This window comes from Equus przewalskii, chromosome 12 (genome assembly GCF_037783145.1).
Source record: "Equus przewalskii isolate Varuska chromosome 12, EquPr2, whole genome shotgun sequence".
Classification (NCBI taxonomy): Eukaryota; Metazoa; Chordata; class Mammalia; order Perissodactyla; family Equidae; genus Equus; species Equus przewalskii.
Genome location: NC_091842.1, coordinates 2,525,232 through 2,543,899, shown reverse-complemented (window position 1 = coordinate 2,543,899; position 18,668 = coordinate 2,525,232). Strand labels below are relative to the sequence as shown.

General features: G+C 45.8%; 1 long non-coding RNA gene across 1 annotated transcript; it reads right to left on the bottom strand.

Moving 5' to 3' along the window:
* Positions 1–2,349: 2,349 nt before the first annotated feature.
* Positions 2,350–18,357, bottom strand: LOC139074821 (uncharacterized). The gene is made up of 3 exons (XR_011524667.1): positions 18,159–18,357; positions 8,630–8,681; positions 2,350–3,300 (listed from the first exon to the last, which is right to left on the bottom strand). It is a non-coding gene; the product is annotated as an uncharacterized lncRNA (long non-coding RNA).
* Between the last annotated feature and the right edge of the window lie 311 nt (positions 18,358–18,668).

Here is an 18,668-nt window from a genome sequence, read left to right as displayed (position 1 = left end):
TATATAATCTATGTAGCTAGAGCTGGAGCTATATTTATACAAAGCCTCCGTGTGAGGATAGCTAGGGCCGTATCGTCTGGGCTGGAACATCGAGACTGCTCACTCCCACGGCCGGCGGTTGGTGCTGACTGCTGCGTGGGGCTCCTCCACGTGGCCCCTCTTGCAGCTTGGGCTTTCTCACAGCATGGCGTCTGGGTTCTGAGAGGAAGCATTCCATAGCGAAGCTGCAGACGTCTTAAGATCCGGCATTGGAAGTCAGACAGTGTCACTTCTGCTGCCACGACTGGTCAGAGCCATCAGTGGGCCGTCCCAGATTCAGGATGAGAGTGACTACACGGGGCATGAAGCCTGGGAAGCATGGCTCATTGCCGAGATGGGGGAGGCTCATGTTTTGAAACTAACTACCACAAAAGAAAATTCACATGCAGAATTTTAAAAACCGTTGTTCAGGCCCAGTGAATCCTCAGCGGGCCGAATCTGGTCTCCAGGCTGCAAGTCTGGAATGTCTATTTCTGGTCCAACACCCCAATTTTCCCAGAGGAAGACCCTAAGATCTGGTGGGTGATAGGGGTGGGAGGAACTTTTCTTTTTAAAACCGAATTGAAGTGAAATTCCCATTATATGAGATTAATCATTTTAAGGTGAACAATTCACTGATTTAGCACATTCATAGTGTTGAGAGACCATCACCTCTATCTAGTTTCAAAGCATTTCCATCGCCCCGAAAGAAACCCTGTACCCACAGAGCTGTCTCTCCCCATTTCTTCCTCTCCCCAGCCCCTGGCACCCACCCGTCTGCTTCCTGTCTCTGTGGATTTACCCATTCTGAATATTTCATATAAAAGGAATCATACAATATGGGCCTTTTTGTGTCTGGCTTCTCTCATTTAGCATCACGTTTTCAGTACTTCCTTCCTTTTTTATGGCTGAGTAATATTCCATTGCATGGATTTACCACGATTGATTTATCCACTCATCCATCGACAGACATCTGGTTGTTCCCATCTCGTGGCTATTGGAATAGCTCTGCTGTGAACACTCACACAGAAGTATTTGAAGACAGGTAATTATTTTTGAGACTATGCAGGCAGTTAGAAGCGGATCTTAAACAAAAATGTAGTTTCTCTGGCTCCCAACCTAACACATATTCATAGACTGTTAGAATTAGATGCAGCCAAGAGCTACAAGGATGGAGGCGGGCAGTCTGCCAGGTCCTGGCTGTTTGTGAGGTGATTTCAACAATGAATCAGAACCAGAAAATTGCTGCTGAGTCTGATATTATACAAATAAAGCTACCTGGTGACGAGGATGCAAAGACCCAAAGAGGGTTTGATTTTATTCTTTCCTTTAAAAGATGAGCATGGGTACACACACACACACACACGCACGCACGCACAATCCATCCTACGCTAAGCTGAGACCTGAGACAGCATCAAACATTTTGAAGACTTGGGAACAGTTCTCAAAAGATTCTTCCCAGCCAAGCTGCTCCAGGATGCTCCTGTGGGCCTGAGGATTTCTTTCATCTTCTCCAACCCAGGAGACATCCTACGGTAAATGACAGCTACTGAGAAAGTACGAGCATTGTGGCCGGAACTGAAAGAACCCGACATTTCCAGCTTTGAAACCTCTGCATTTCACAGGTCCCTGGAACTGTCTTTGTTGCTGTATTTTAAAAGAAACGTTATCACCCCCAGGGGCTCCGGCAGGTTGCGGGCTTTGAGTTATGGCTCTGGATCTCGCTATATGTTGGTTGTTATGCAAAATTAATTATCTTGGTCATTTGAATGTTTTCCCCCAAACATAATATAATCTCATTACTGACTACTCCATACCAGAGTGAATCTGGAGCCAAATTCCATTTAGGAAATTGAAGGTAATTTAGAGTTATATGATTTGCAAAAAAAAAAAAAAGAGAGAGAGAGAGAGAAGCCCCTTTCTCTGGTAAATGCTAATTTGGTCCGTCTCTATAATGCAGAAGTGACATTCATTTGGTTGGGGAATTGCTGTGTGTAGGAAACTTTGGGCAGCAGAAGGGGCTGTTCAGAATTTTTTAGTGAGTTATCTAGAAATAGACTCTGCGTAAGAATTCTGGGATAAAGGCTGCAGAGGACAGAAGGCCCACAGGCTTCCCAGAGGACGGCATTTGTCTGCTGGTGAGCAGGCGAGTCCTTGGGAAATACAGCCCTTCCACCCAGGAGACAACTGTGAACAGAGAGGAGGCAAGGCATTTGGAGAAAGCAGGAGGGGAAGGGAGAAAGTCCGGACCACTTGGGCTGGCTCAGTTTTAGCTTTCACAGCGTATATTAGTTCGTGGGGGCTGCCGTAACAAAGTACCACACACCCAGTGACTTAAACAACAAATTTATTTTCTTACAATTCTGGAGGTGAGCAGTCTGAGATCCAAGTGCCAGCAGGCTTGGTTTCTCCTGAGGCCTCTCTCCTGGGCCGTCTTCTCTCTGTGTCCTCACGTGGTCTTCCCTCTGTGTGTGTCTGTGTCCTCATCTCCTCTTATAAGGACACCAGTCACCTTGGCTCAAGGCCCACCCTAATGACCTCACTTTACCTGAATTACCTCTTTACAGACCCTGTCTCCAAATACAGTCACATTCTGGGGTCCTGGGGGTTAGAATGTTGACATCTGAATTTGCAGGGGACACAGTTCAGCCCATAAAAGAATTGTAAAGCCAAAATGTCATCTACCCAGCCACCGTCTTGTCTCCCCTAGATGTCCATGCAGCCTACCCTGGCCTCCTTGCTCTCTTGCACACCCTCTTCTGGTGCTGTCTGCACACAGTCGCCAGGATGGACGATGTTCCTAAAACATCTATCCGGTCATGACATTCCCTGAGGCCTTTGGGAGCTTTCCATTGTGGGTTGTCGTTTTTTTTTTTAATTGAGCTCATATTGGCTTACAACATTGTGTAATTTCAGGTGTACATTACTGCATTTCAGTTTCTGTATAGACTGCATTGTGTTCACCACCAATAGTCTAGTTTTTATCTGTCACCATATATGCGTGCCTCTTTATCCCCTCTGCTCCCCCCCTACCCCCTCCTTCTCTGGCACCCACTAATTTGTTTTCCTTATCTATGTATTTATCTTCCACGTATGAGTGAAATCATATGGCATTTGTCTTTCTCTGTCTGACTTATTTCGCTTAACGTAATACCCTCAAGGTCCATCCATGTTGTTGCAAGTGGCACTATTTTGTCCTTTTTTATGGCTGAGTAGTATTCCATTGTATAGACATACCACATCTTCTTTATCCAATCATCCACTGATGGGTACTTGGGTTGACTGGAAGAATAAAGGTAGTTAAAATGTCCATATTGCCTAAAGCAATCTACAGATTCAATGCAATCCCAATCAGAGTCCCAATGACATTCTTCATGGAAATAGGTCAAAGAATCCTAAAATTTATATGGAAGAGCAAAAGTCCCCAAATGGCCAAACCAATCCTGAGAAAAAAGTACAAAGTTAGAGGTATTACACTCCCTGAATTCATATTATACTACAAAGCTCTAGTAATCAAAACAGCATGGCACTGGCAGAAAAACAGGCCAATGGAACAGAATTGAGAGCCCAGAAATAAGCCCACACGTGGACAGCTAGTCTTTCCACTGTGTTGTGAATAAATGCAAACTTTCCAACGGGGCGCCAGAGTGGGCTCTGCCTAACTCTCCAGCTCGGATCTCCAGGCATTGTGTTCACGATGACTCAGCCTCGCCTCCCCTTGAGCTCCCAGGTCTTGTCTTCTCTGCCTCAGGGCATTTCATGTCCTTTGCCTTGTGCCAGGAAACACTTGTCCTTGCTTATTATCTAACCAGCCCACTCCTACTCATCCTTGGAGCCTCTCTTTAAATATCTCTTCTGCAGGAGAGCCTGTCCTGAGTTCCCTCCTCCTGATCGGAAGGAGCCTCTCCACTGCCTGGCATTGGCAGACACTCAATAGACACTCACTCAACAGAAGAGAAAATGGAGAAATGAATGAATGAATGAAAATTGAGTGAACAAACAAATATCTCCAAACACAGTGCAGTAACTTGTCACCCCTCCAATGAAAGTTGATGGCATCAACCACCGAGTCCTTGATCTCTATATTGGTGCAGAGGAAACAGAGGCATGGGGGCTTGGGGGTGTTCTCATCCTTACCCCCCCACCCCGAGATGGCCTGCCAGGATGAGCTCACCTCTCACTTCCTACCCTCCATAACCCATTGCAAGCAACAATCCACAGCTCTGAGGCTCTCTCCGGCCCTCCCACCCAAACTTCTCTCCCGCCAGATACATCAAATTATAAACCACAGAGATGGAGGCTGAGAAATGTTTCCAGTGGCAGTAAGAGTGCCCGTTCAGCTTCTCCTGATTTTTTTTCTTGAATTATTATTATCCAAAAGCCTATTCGAGCCATTCACGCCCTCCGCCTGGGCATTACGGTTGTGAGGTAATGAATAACCCTCAAAGAATTTAACAAGCTTAGTCATGTAAGTATAACTGTTAGTGAAACGTGAGTGCAACAGATTAGTAAATGATTTCTTGAAAGAGTGAATCTCGTTGCTTCTGAAACGATACTGTCAGAAGTGAGGTCGCTCCAGAAGCCGACTCGGACACAAGGAGGTGAGTATAAGCAGTTTATTGGGAATTCAACCCCAGGAAGCACTGAGGAAAGGAAATGTGCTCAGCCAAATAATGCCACCCTCCTGAAAAGATATCCAGGTCCTAACTCCTGGACCCTCTGACTGTTACCTTCCATGGCAAAAAGGGACATGGTGGGTGTGGTTAAGTTAAGGATCTTGAGGTAGGGAGCTCACCCTGGATTATTTGGGTGGGCCCTTAATACAGTCACAGATTTCCTTATGAGAGGGAGGCAGAGGGACATTTGACTACAGAGGAGAAGGCTATGTGGAGACAGAGGCTGAGGTTGGAGGGATGTGGCCATAAGCCAAGGAATGCCAGGGACTGCTGACAGCCCCCAGAAACTGGAAGTCGCAAGGGACAGACTCTCCCCTCGGGCCTCAGGAAGGAGTGTGACCCTGCTGACACTTGATTTCAGCCCAGGGATACTGAGTTGGGACTTCCGGCCTCTAGAGCCATGAGAGAATAGAGTCTGTTGTCTTAAGCTTCCAACTTTGTGGTCATTTTTGTTATGGAAGCCACAGGACACCAAGAGAGGAAGAAAGCCAATACTGTGCATGTCACCAAGCAGCTCACCCCTGTGGGAACTGGGTCTCAGTCCTGCTGGGGGAGGGTGGGACACTGTGGGTCACACCCCAGAGCCCTCCTAGCCAGGGGCCCAGGAGCTGGAGAATTTACTCACTGGCTCTCAGTCATCGGTTGAAAGGTATTCCGGGGCGGGGGAGGGGGGGTGGGGGGGGCGCTCCGCTCTCTGTCCCCTGTGCAAACCAAGCAGGTGCCAGCAGCCAGAGGGAGTTCTCAGAAAGAGTTGTAGCTGCGGCAGTTACAAGCCAGCGGCGAGTCAGTGTGCATGGAAACGAGGACTGCCAAGGGCCTGTGGGCAGGGCGCCAGCAATGTCTGCTACACAGGTGAAAATAAATGAGAAACTCAACAGTGAATGCCCAAACTCGGGCACGAAGGTTGAACCTACCCTAGGACATTTTTTGGTGAATACATCAGGAAGCCGAGAGAGGTAGCTGAATGTTAACCCACAGCTCCAATGTTACCTGTGAAAACAACTGAGAATAGACAGAAGAACTAGGATTGGTTGCCTGTTTGCATCAATGAAACACTTGCATCCATCTTTTCATACTGTATCCTAAGTCTCTGTAGAGTGCTAGCTTCGTTCCTTGGGCTGCTGTAATAAATTGCCACAAACTGAGTGGCTTAAAACAATGGAAATATATTCTTTCACAGTTCTGGAGCTTAGACGTAGGAGACCAAGGTGTACGCAGGACTGGTTCCTTCCAGAGGCCCAGAGGGAGAATCTGCTCCGTGTCTCTCTCCCCCAGCTCCTGGTGGCTGCCTGCAGTGCTCGGCATTCCCTGGTGTGTACACACCTCACTCCAATTTCTGCCTCCATCTTCATGTGGCCTTCCCCAGGATGTGTCTCTCTGTGTGCTTTCCTCTTCTTCATTGGATGTGGGTCCACCCTAAATCCAGGATGATCTCATCTCAAGACCTTTAATTAACTATATCTGCAGAGATCCTGTTTCTAAATACGGCCACATTCTGAGGTTCCGGGGGACATGAACTTGAGGGTGGGGATGCTATTGAACCCACTACAAGTAGTTACTAGTATCCCCATTTTTATGAATGAGAGAGAACTGAGGTTGCCCAAGATGGCCGAGCTGGTGGGTGGAAGACGGATGATTTTGGCCCAGGTTTATAGGACATCAAGGTGCTCGAGCTGTCCCCAGACCTGCTGCACGTGGGCTATGGAGCTATTTAAAGCCTCTGAGAATCCTCCTAGCAAAAGTGGCTCAAGGTGGGCCAGGCACAATTTAGGCTCAACAAATATCTGTTGCATAACTGAAATGAATATTCCCAGGGACCCCAGATTCCAGGCTCAAACACAAATAGTGCATTTCCCTTTCACATCTACCTGATGGGGACCTTTTGCCCTGGAAAACTGGGAGGAGAAGGCATGATCTGGCCAAGATCCATGGTCCACAGTTTGTACTTCTGTCTACTGCTTTTGTCCTTGGCATTTGAAAAACTCCCAGCCACAGTTTGATATTTTATTGCCTTTTTACCTGGTTCTCAAACAGCCTCAGGTACACTGGAGCATCTTTTATTCTTAATGGTCTCTGTCCTTCCGAAATTTATTTTGGAAACTGATGAGTAAACAAAAGAAACCAAACCCAGCTTGACCCCAATAACTCTGAACCAAACAAATTGGGTCTTCTTTTTAGTTTCTTTGCCACTTACAAGACTTTAAAAGGTCTTATGAGGCATTAATCTGTTGGCTCTTTTGGAAGTATTTACACGGAGCCATTAAGTGGAGGGAGGTTAGGAGTCTTCATGAAGTCGGCCTCTGACCCTGACTCCCCATCTCCTCCTAAGACAGAAACCCAGACGGGACTTAGGCTGGGGGACTGCCAGTTCATTGTGGCCTGGTTGTCAGTCCCCAGACAATAATTTTCCACCCTTATCCTCATCTTTAGTAAAAAAAAAAAAAAAAGAAAGAAAGAAAACAAAACATAAGGGCAGAACTCTAAACTCTAAGGGAAAAAGAAGGGGTCCTAGAATAATGAATTAGTCACACCCCATAGAGATTTCTCCAGGAAGAAATGAAAAGCTCTCATCTATATTGTATCATCTTAGCCACCATCCGGCGAAAACATGTGGCAATGCAGTTCTTACACTAACTTCCTAATTCGTGAGTTAGGTCACATTTCACAGGTAGAGACTGTCCTCACGTCAGACACCACCACAAGCTCAGAAGTCCCCGGGCCACCTGCACTTCTGACCATCTGTCCTCCGTCAGCCTCGATAATTCACTAGAGCAACTCCCAGAACTCAAGGGAGCACAATACTATTACTGTTTTATTATAAAGGACACAAATTAGGACCACCCAAAAGAGGAGATCCCCAGGGCTAGCACTGGGAGGGCCCCAAAGACAAGCTTTGCATCTTCAGATGCTCCCCACACAGATGTCTGATTACCAACCTAAAGCTCAGCTGAGCTTCGGTATCCAGAGTTTTTATTGGGGGTTTCATTATGTAGGCATGATTGATTGCATCATTGATCACACGATGGAACTCAATCTCCAAGAAAGAGTTGTTGGAGGCTTGGGGGGGGGGGTAAGTTTGGCACATAGGAGCCTTGGGAGCAGCTGGGGATTGGGGACAAGAGGGGAGGGGCTTTAGGAAGTGTGTGTGAGGGTTTTAAGATGGACTGTCTGTAATTTTTGGAGAAACATGACTTAGGAATGAAATTCATTTGAATTTCTTTTGACTGTGGCCTGTGCTTTTAAAAATCTTCCTGCAAAGACTGAGCTGTGAGTTTCATCCCCCCAGGAGGCGTCATGATTTTATCCCATATATCCATCTTCTTTTCCAATAGTGGACTTTTCCTCTTTCACATGCCGTCCTCACATTACAAGTAGGGGCCAGTCCAAATTCAGCATACGCCTCAACCTCCAAGTACAAGCAGGAAAGGCATGTGCTATACCCCAGTGGGAGCCTAAGGATGATAGAGCAAAGGCCCTGGGGCCCAGGTGCTAGCAGTTTGGTCCTGGATGTTGTCTGTGCCCTTTCCTGTATCAGATGCTCGGTTCCTCTTGGTGCTGAGCATGGGGCACGGAGTGGGAGGGAGAGACTGCATCAACGGGACAGTGGGAATCTCCAGATCCACTATAAGTCAGTGGCAGAGAGCTAATGACTGAACTTCTCTCAGTCAGCATCAGTTTCCTGATCTGCAAAATGGGTAGACCCAGTCCGCATCTTCCCTTGGGACCCGACTATTTTAGTAAGCACCTACTGGCACCTCTTAGCAGTATCTGCATTTCTATGCCTAAGGGATGTTTCCCAGATGCTCAAAGAGCTGTTATATGAAGAACAGCTCTCACACGCCCCAGGTGGGATCATCTTGATGCTATTCTAAGTCCTCCCCCAGGGCCTCCCAGTGAGGCAGAGCCCCTCTTGTCCCCAGTGGTGACTTACTCACCAAGCACCCTGTGTTCACTGTCTTCCCTTCCTGGCTTCATTTCTCCTTGCCTCTGAAAAAAACCAAAAAAACGAAAATCAGTACTTCCTGGGATCATCAACCAAATAAACTACCGGCCCAGAAATCCTTGTCTCACCGTCAGCTTCCCGGGAAGCCGAAACCAAGACATAAAGTTAGTGTGAGGATTAATTGAGATTCTGTACAAAGGGCTTGCACAGCTCCGGCACATAGGAAGGTGTGTTAAATACCGGGTGCAATCGTAACCTTCGGCTGGGTGGGATTTGGAGCAGAGATTGGCCTTGGAGAGAGCTGGGAGTGGTCCAGCTGGAAGAGAGGCGATGGATGAAGTCACCAAAGGCAGGAGGAAAGAGTGCCCCCTGTGGGTGAGAGGAAAAGGAGCTGGAAGAGCGTTAGAAGGGTTGGCCAACGTCAACCACCGGAGGAGGACAGAGGTCTTTACGCTCCTAAACTCCTCGTTCCTAACGGGAATGGACTTAATTTCTCGGAATCTGTGTTCCTGGTCCCCCGGCTCTGTGTAGCTCCATCCTCCTGGTCGGATGGTGGGTCTATCATCGTCCTCGAGCCTGTGGTTCGGGTAGAAAAGGTAGACTCCTTCTCCTAGGCTACAATGCTTTTTTCCTTTCTTTGTGGTTATTCCTGTCGTTTGTCTCACTTTGGGCATCAAGCTTTATTGTAATCAGAGCAGCATTTTAGACTTATAAACCACCTTTGGTCTGACACTCTCTGAAGACTCTGGAAACTTTAAAGAACCCATACAAAGCTCTGCTTGGCTCCACTCTCCTCTCAGAGGTAAGTGTGGGGGCGGAGAGGGCACGGATCACACACTCGCCATCCTCACCGACTTCTCACAACACACCAGTGAGGGAGGAATCATTATCCCATTTCACAGATACGGAGAAGAGCTTCCCGGAAGCGAATTTCCTGGTTTCTCAATTAAGGTCATGTAACCCAGACCTCACATCCCCAGAGGGCCTCCCAACAGGACTTGTGATACTATCTCCAAATGATGCACTCTGACAGTTAGAAGGAAGACCACGTCCTTCATCCACCCATAAATAGGCCCGCATCACCATCCTGCGTGATGAAGCAATGTCTTCTTAAAATAAATCCTCTAATCAACCTGCGAAAAGCACAATAGTATTGCACTGTGTGTTGAGTTCATTTCTTTCCGGAAAATATTTTAAATATATGCAATTTTGTACCTATTTTTGGCATGTTGTCACATAGTAAGAATTGTGGGGACTTTAGAAAACTAGAGGTGTAAAGATACTGTATCATATATTTGAAACTTAGTAAGAGAGAAGATCTTAAAAGTTCTGACCACAAGAAAAAAAAATTTGCAACTATGTGTGGTGACGGATGTTCACTGAACTTATTGTGGTCACTTCGCAACATATACATGTATCAAATCATTATGCTGTACACCTGAAACTAATACTGTTGTGTGTCAATTGTATCTCAATGAAACTGGGAGAAAAAAGAACTTAAGTGAAATTCTCTAAGAGTAAACATCCCTGTATTGTGAGATCATCACAAAAGAGAACAAAATAAAAATAAAATAAAAATAATTCTTAGGTCACAGACTGTGGCTTGCATTTCGCCCATGGGCTGTAATTTGCTGATCCTACTGTGGCAGACAATGAAGTATCAAGAAAAAAAAGGAGGTGGCCCCAGCCTCTCCTGATTCCCGAGAGACCCGCTCTCGAGGTCTTCCTTTCACCTTTTATTCTGTCTTAGGTTGGAGACCCCAGAAGCAGGTCCTGAAACAAAGATTCGAGGGCAAGGCGTTTGTATGGGAGGTGGTCCCAGAACTCCCGATGTGGGAGTGAGGAGGTGAGACAGGAGAGAAAAGGCAACGAGTGAAGGGTTTGCTGGTGATCCAGTCACTGTGGCGGTCCGGCTGCGGACCTATGGGAGACAAGCAGAACCGACCTCAGAGTTACCCTACGAGACAGGTGAGCGACTTGGGCTAATTGTCCTCCAATTCCACCAGCGATTAGCTGAGAGCTGCTTCTGGGGCCGCTCATGTGAACCAGAGAAGGCATCCAGGTGGGGAGTCCCAGGTGGTTGCTGCTGGCAGCAGCGGGGCCTTTGCACCCAGAAGTGGCGAGGACCAGGGGATGGGGGATGTGAGTGGGGCACTGACAGCATCCTTCCTTTACAGCTTCTTCAGGAGCACGCACTTCCTTATTCAAAACAATTCTCCTTCTTCCCCAGAAATAGCTGCTCTCCATTAGTGGGCTCATACCCTCTCCATTTCCTGCTAATCCACGTAAAAAAATGAAACACATCTTAAAATATATTTTGACAAGCCCAAGAAAGTGAGCCCCTAGAGAGCAGGAATGATATAAGCAGGTGGTTTCTCCCCCTTTGTATTTGTAACACCTCACTCCTTCCAAAGGCTCAGTAACACAGATGCATTAACAAAACTTTCCACTCTGAGGTGGGGAGCGAAAGGGGAGGAGGGCAACGTGGTGGCGGCAGGTCAGACTGCACCATTATCCCCATTTTACAGAAGAGAAACTGAAAGAGCTGCAGCTGTGGGCCCTGGGTCACACGATGAGTAACAGTAGAACCTGTCATTCTCACATGCCTTCCCTCCACCCGAGGGTGTGCAGAGTCAACTCTGCAGCCCCTACTGCACTGTCATCCTGTGCTCTCTGCCCACGGTCCCCCGAGAGCAGTGTTGAGACGGAGCAGAGAGTCCCACTCAACACGTCCCCAGACTGTCTCAGTCGACTCAGCAGGCATGTGTGAAGTCTTCTGTGTGTAGGGCGGGGAGGGGGGCAGAAATGGGTAAGACGAGGTCCATGCCTGTGGGTGATCGAGCGTGCACATCACAGAGAGATTTGTGTCCAAGTAGGGTTCAGGGACTGCCAGAAAATTGGGGTGAACATCGGAGCACCAAAGGTGGGGCAGTGGGAGCCATCTGCCCTGGGTGCAGGCAGCAGGGGGCATGTTGTCCACAGAGAATTTAAAAACAACAATGAAATCCGATACAAGTCAGCCTGTTTCTATTATCACGATGCACCAGCAATTCGACACCATGCCAATGATAAACTGCTCCCCCCTGAAAAATATATTTGGTTGGTTCAAGTTCTAAACAATTGCTGTGATTACTGCTGGGTTTTAATAATATATATGTCAGCCTCAGGTTAGCACATTTTTACTTGAATTTTCCTAAATACTGTACTCTACACGGGAGTTAATTGAGTTCTGCAATTCACCCAGCTCAGCCACACAACATGCTCGTTTTGACTAAGTGCCCGTGGGAACAAGACAAGAATATTTATCTTGGCCACTTCTACGGGAGGCTCTGGCCAAGGCAATTAGGCAAGAAAAAGAAATAAAAGGCATCCAGACTGGGAAAAAAAAGAAGTCAAACTATCTCTATTTGCAGATGACATGATCTTATATATAGACAATCCCAAGGAATCCACTAAAAAACTATTAAAACTAATCAACAAGTTCAGCAAGACTGAGAGACACAAGATCAATTACACAAAAACTGATTGCATTTCTGTACACTAGCAAAAAACAATCTGAAAACAAAATTAAGAAAACTATTCATTTACACTGGCATTAAAGGAATACAATTCTTAAGACTCAATTTAACAAAAGAAGTGAAGGCATACACTGAAAACTATAAAAACTGTTGAAAAAAATTAAAGAAGATCTAAATAAATGCAAAGATATCCCTTGTTCATAATCCTCAAATTTATCTATGGATTCAACACAATTCCTATCAAAATCTCCTCTGGCTTTTTTTGCAGAAATTGACAAGCCGACTCTAAAATTCATATGGAAATTCAAGGGGATCAGAATGGCCAAGACAATTGTGAAAATGAAGAACAAGGTTGAAGAACTCACACCTCCCAATTTCAAAACTAATTACAAAGCTACTGTAATCAAGATAGTGTGGTACTAGCATAAGGATAGACATATAGATAATGGAATAAAGTTGAGACTCCAAAAATAAACCCTTATTTATAGCCAATTGATTTTCCATAAAGGGGCCAAGACAATTCAATGACGGAAGAATTGGCTTTTCAGTTATGGTGCTGGGACAAATAAATATCCACATGTGAAAGAATGAATTTGAACCCCTGCCTCACACCATACACAAATATTACACCAAAGTGGACCATATACCTAAATACAAGAGCTAAAATTATGACACTCTTAGAAGAAAACACGAGAGTAGATATTTGTGACCTTGAGTTAGTCAATGATTTCTTAGATATTTCACCAAATGCACCAGTGACAAAAGAAAAAATAAATTGGACTACATCAAAATTGAAATTTTTGCGGGGCAAACAACGCCATCAGGAAGGTGAAAAGACAACCCACAGAATGAGAGGAAATATCGACAAATCATAAATCTGATAAGGGACTTGTATCCACAATATACAAACAACTCTTACAACTCAATAATAAAAAGACAACCCCCTTTTAAAAATGGGCAAAGGATTTGAATAGACATCTCTCTAAGAAAGATATACAAATGGCCAACACAAACCAAAACCACAATGAGATACCACTTCACACACAGCAGAATGGCTCTAATAAAAAAGACAGATAGTAACAAGTGTCGACAAAGAAATGGACACATTAGAATCCTTACACACTGCCAGTGGGCATGTAAAATGGTGCAGCTGCTTTGGAAAATAATCTGGCAGTTCCTCAAAATATTAAACATAGAGTTACTATATGACACAGAAATTCCACTCTTAGGTATCTCCCCAAGAGAAGTGAAAACATATGTCAACATGAGAACATGTACCTAAATGTTGATAGCATTATTTGTAACAGCCAAAAAGTGGAAACCACCCAAACGTCCAACAACTGATAACTTAACAAAATATGGCATATTTATAGAAAAGGGTAATATTTGGCAATGCAAAGAATGAAGTGCTGATTCACGTTACGACATGGATGAACCTTGAAAACATTTTCTAAGTGAAAGAAACCAGGCGCACAAGACTGCATATTGTATGATCCCATTTACAGAAAATGCTCAGAAGTGACAAATCCCCTGAAACGGAAAGTAGATTTGTGGTCAGCTAGGCTGGGGATGGATTTGGGAGTGAAAGTTGGAGAACGACTGCCAGTGGGTACGAGGTTTGTTTGGGGGGTGATGAAAATGTTCTCAAATGAGGTTATGGTGTGATTATACAACTCTGTAGATAGACTAAATACTGTCGAATTGTGCACTTTGAATAGGTGAACTTTATAGTATGTAAATTTTATCTCCATAAAGCCATTTAAAATTTAAAAGTGCCCACAGGTTCAGAATTGTTTGAGCGAGTTTCAGGCTGGTTCTTGTCCCCAACCCCTGTGCTGCTCCACGCTCCCATCTCTAAACAGGAGATTCCAAATCAATGATTGTAAAGAACAAAACAGAACTGGAGTTACCTTGTTTCTGCCATTCGTGTGGCCACTTGGAGTTTTTATTTATGTCTAAAATTTAAAACAATGAAACAGAAGGCAAATCGTAAACTGTAATATTTTTGTCTGGTAAGTACAAATTTTACTTCATATGTGAAATATTTACCTGAATTTGAGTATCTTTAAAACTGAATTTCATTCTTTTTACAACTGATCATTGTGTGTGTGCGTTTTTTTTTGTTTTTTTTTTTTTTTTTTTGAGGAAGATGAGCCCTGAGCTAACATCTGCTGCCAATCTTCCTCTTTTTGCTGAGGAAGACTGGCCCTGAGCTAACATCCGTGCCCATCTTCCTCTGCTTTATATGTGGGATGCCTACCACAGCATGGTTTGCCAAGCGGTGCCATGTCCACACCCGGGATCCAAACCGGCGAACCCTGGGCTGCAGAAGTGGAACATGCGCGCTTAACTGCTGCACCACCGGGCCAGCCCCTGATCATTGTTTTAAAACCAAAAAACAAATAACAAATAATGATTGTTGCTGATTATTATATAATTATTACTGAAAATAATTTTGAAATATAGAGGAGATTGTTAAAAATTATCTGCTCCAGCCATCAAACATACTGGGGCGGCTCCGGGAGGTGGGACATGTTATGAAGGATTGGAACACCACACTTTAAAGAAACTAGCTGTACCCAGAATAATCCATGCAGGCCCAGTTAATAGTTATTAATAAAATATTGATATATTTCATGCATCTATTCAAGAGCTTTAATATTGTTTGGGCTATTTCCACAGCATAATTTTTTTTTTCTTTTTTTGTGAGGAAGATTCACCCTGAGTTAATATCCATTGCCAATCCTCCTCTTTTTTGGCTTGAGGAAGATTAGCCCTGAGCTGACATCTGTGCCAGTCTTCCTCCGCTTTGTACGTGGGATGCTTCCACAGCGTGGCTGATGGGTGGAGCAGGTCCGCGCCCGGGATCCAAACCCACGAACCCTCAGGCTGCCGAAGCAGAGCATACAGAACTTTAACCACTCGGCCACAGGGCCGGCCCTACACAACATAATGGAATCTCAGCATCTCCTAATACCAAAGCAAGTGCTGAAAAAAAACCCGTGTATACATGGAATACAAAACTGGCACACGCTGTGTGTGTGTGTGTGTGAGAGAGAGAGGGTGTGTATTTAGTTGTTCTTTTGTTTCGATTTTGCTCTGTGTGTATCCACTCTTGGCAGCTCCCACGCGGCCGTCTCGGACAGCGTGCCAAATGAAATGCTTCCACCTGGACAGTGTTTAGTGTATTCATTTGGGGTACGGTCGTGTGTCACTTAACAATGGGGATATGTTCTGAGAAACGCGTTGTTAGGTGATTTCATCGTTGTGTGAACGTCATAGAGCGCACTTACACAAACCTAGATGGTACAGCCCACCACACACCTAGGCTACATGGCACTGATCTCATGGGACTGCCATCGCCTGTGCAGTCCATCATCGACTGAAACGTCATGATACGCCCCATGACTGTATTTGTCTCTTGGCCTCGATTCCCCGGGCTGAATATTTTTTAACCTTATTGATTATTCCCAGCGCTTGCTTCTGTCCGATCAATCCTAGAGCGATTCGTTCTTCCTCTCACTTTCAATCATTCTTTTCTTTCTTCCCTCCCATTTGCTCTCTCAATGGCTCCTCGCTTAACAGTTGCGTCTTTTCCCCGTGTTCTTACGCATTGAACTCCGCCACTTCACTACGAACACTTCACATGGACACAATTCTTGATGAAGAAACTCTAAAGGTCAGAAACAAATCTTCCAGTCTGTGCACAGCGAAGTTCACAGTAGATAACAATGCATTTAATTTTATAGAAAGTAAAATATTCGAGGGCTTAAGCTAACAGGATTACATAAGCACCCGCTCAGAAATGCATATAATTCTACTAAATAGTCATACCGTAACTGTCACACGCTGGTGCCGACACTGACAAAGTCACAGCTGCTTTCCCCAGCGACCGTGAAGGGCTCACTTCTTCGCTGGCTGGAGTGGCTGCGGATGCCATGCCCAGCTGAACCTTGAGGAAAATTCTGAAGTGTGTTATGCCCATAGATACCGAGAGATGCCTCATAAAAACCCAGACTGCTATAAAACAGTTTCAGAACCGCTGGCGTGCAGGCAAACTGTGTTTAAAGTGGCCAATTCTATAAGCTACCACATTCGGATTTTTAATGAGCCCTGACTTGCGTGCTCAAACAACGTGTGCTAAAAACAGACGCAACTCAGAGCCATTTATATTGCTTGGGTGTTTCCAGTGGCTTTCTCCAAAAGCAGAGGGAGCGACAAAAACAATTGGCAGGCATGGTGACTGATGAGCTGGGCTAAACATTTTCCGTTTTTAAACAGCGGACCGAAAGCAAATATTGAGACACTCTGAAGCTCTGTGCGGAGAGGAACAGACTCCAACTTGACGGAGCATCTCTCCAGCCTCAGGTGACCCAGAGCATTTGAAAGCCTCATCAGTCACACGCCGGTGCTACAGTCCGTGAAGACAAACAGGGCATCCGTTATGTGCTCGCTGCAATAGCTCGCACACATTTCTGGTCATTACTTCGATTGCTCATTATTTATGGAGAGCCATGAGCACAGACACAACACTGTACAAGAGATGTAATGTGCCAATTACCCTAAGTTGATTAACTGGGAAAGGAAATGGTGGTCAAGTTTCAGAGCCTGTCATCTGTCCTCTTGGAGAGGAAAAGCGACAGAGCATGGCAGTCTGCAGTCAACGGGGTGATTTTCCTTTTTCCCCGACGTCTGACTACTGCACGAGATGGTGCCTCTATGGCCCATCATGGAGCCGGCCTCCCAGGCTTCCACCGAAACACCGAGGTCATTGCAACAGTGGCCCTCTTACGAGCCTACCGCCATTTTGCAGATTTCCTGCAGAAATGCCTCCCCATCAGCACTGTGGCCGAGGGAATTTCAAGGTATCTTTTCCTCGTGAGATATATAGACGGCTATCATCATATTTCGTAGCTCAAGCAATTGAAAACTATTGAATGCATATTACCAGCTTACAGATGGGAATATTTTCCTCCTTGACTTAAGCCGTGCTTTCTGTAGGAATTGGAGAAGAAAAAAAAAAAAAACCCAAGTTAAGTCAAGGGTCATTTAAGGTGTTCAGCATACACAGGAACGTAAACGGACCTTTCTGCGGGTTGTCTTTTTATCGGTGTGGGATAATGTAGATATATTGATGCCTTTCTGGAAGCATCTCTGCATGGGGAGATGGCATGGGAACTATCTGAAATGAAGAAGAATGAGCTTGAAGGGGCTGAGAGAGCAATAACAGCATAAAAATATAAAGCACGTAAAACATAATTAAAGGCCTGGAAGGTTCTGTTTTTGCTCTTGATGCTATTTTTGGGAGAATTAATATATACCATGGCAGCGAGGTGTGGCATCTGGGAAAAAAGCAATATACTCATTCTCAGATCAATAGTTTGTGAAATGCCTGTTTGCTGTCCCAAGCGTGTGACCATTGCACTGATAAGGATGATTTTCTGGGAGGTGAAGGGGCCTGCCCCAGAAGGAGACTGCTCTCTGGAGGGGAGGGAGGAGGGTGGGGGTGCACCAGACCAGCAAAGGGGGGTCATTTAAGAGAGGGAACCACATCTTCCCCTGGGTTCCTACTCTCATTCCATTTTGATCTCCGTGCAGTACAGAAACGTCTTAAAACAGCCCCATGACTGGATCAGAGGTTCGGCTCTAGGTAAAACCAATCTCTCATTTTTCCCTTCCTGATGTCCCGTCGGGGCTCAGGCAGCTTTGGCTGCTGTATATAGCTAAAATCTTTCAGGGGGAGGAAAACTGAAGACAGGGAGCATTGGTAGACATAGTGAGACATACTGGGGAGCCATAGTGAGAAAGGAGGGACGTAACAAACGGCTGACAGTCTCGGGAATGGAAGCAGTTTCATGAACCGCTTCCAACTGGGCAGCTGTGACACGGGTCTTTGCTGTTTGCGTCCTTGCTGTTTCCAAGATGTCAGTTCAGGGTGACCCCATCTTGTGAGAAGCCCTGTGACGCACACCTCCCCCAGGCAGCCCTCAGCCAATGGCTTACCAACGTCTTGTGGCCTCAAGGGGAGCATTCTTTCTGGTGCAGTTCTCGCTCCAGGGCTCCCGGTGGGATCGGACTGGACTCCAGCTGGAATGATTCCCAGTTCAGCCTTTTCCTCTCGGCTCTTCTGCTCTTCTCGCTTTCCTTCTCCTGAAATCATTCTCCCAGGAATTCCTGTCTCAGGGTCTGCTTCTAGTTGTCTCTGCTCCGATGGGGAAAGAAGACACAGACGTCCGCAAGGGGAAGTGTGCATGTACGAGGGAGAGAGATCTCTTTCCCTGTCAGCTTCCTCACATTTAGAAAGATGGGGTCTCCTGGAGTTCTCCCAATAGCTGGATACAGGAGACAGAGAGAGGATGCTGAAAGGACCACACATGAGTCTTGGGCTGCCCCCCTGCAAAACCTGAATGCCACAGCACATCCTGCAGAGAGAGGCCTGGAGCATGGGCCTCCCTGAGCTAGTTCGAAGTTCCCCCGTGACCCGGACAGCAAGTGAGAGCCTGCTGTGGCACG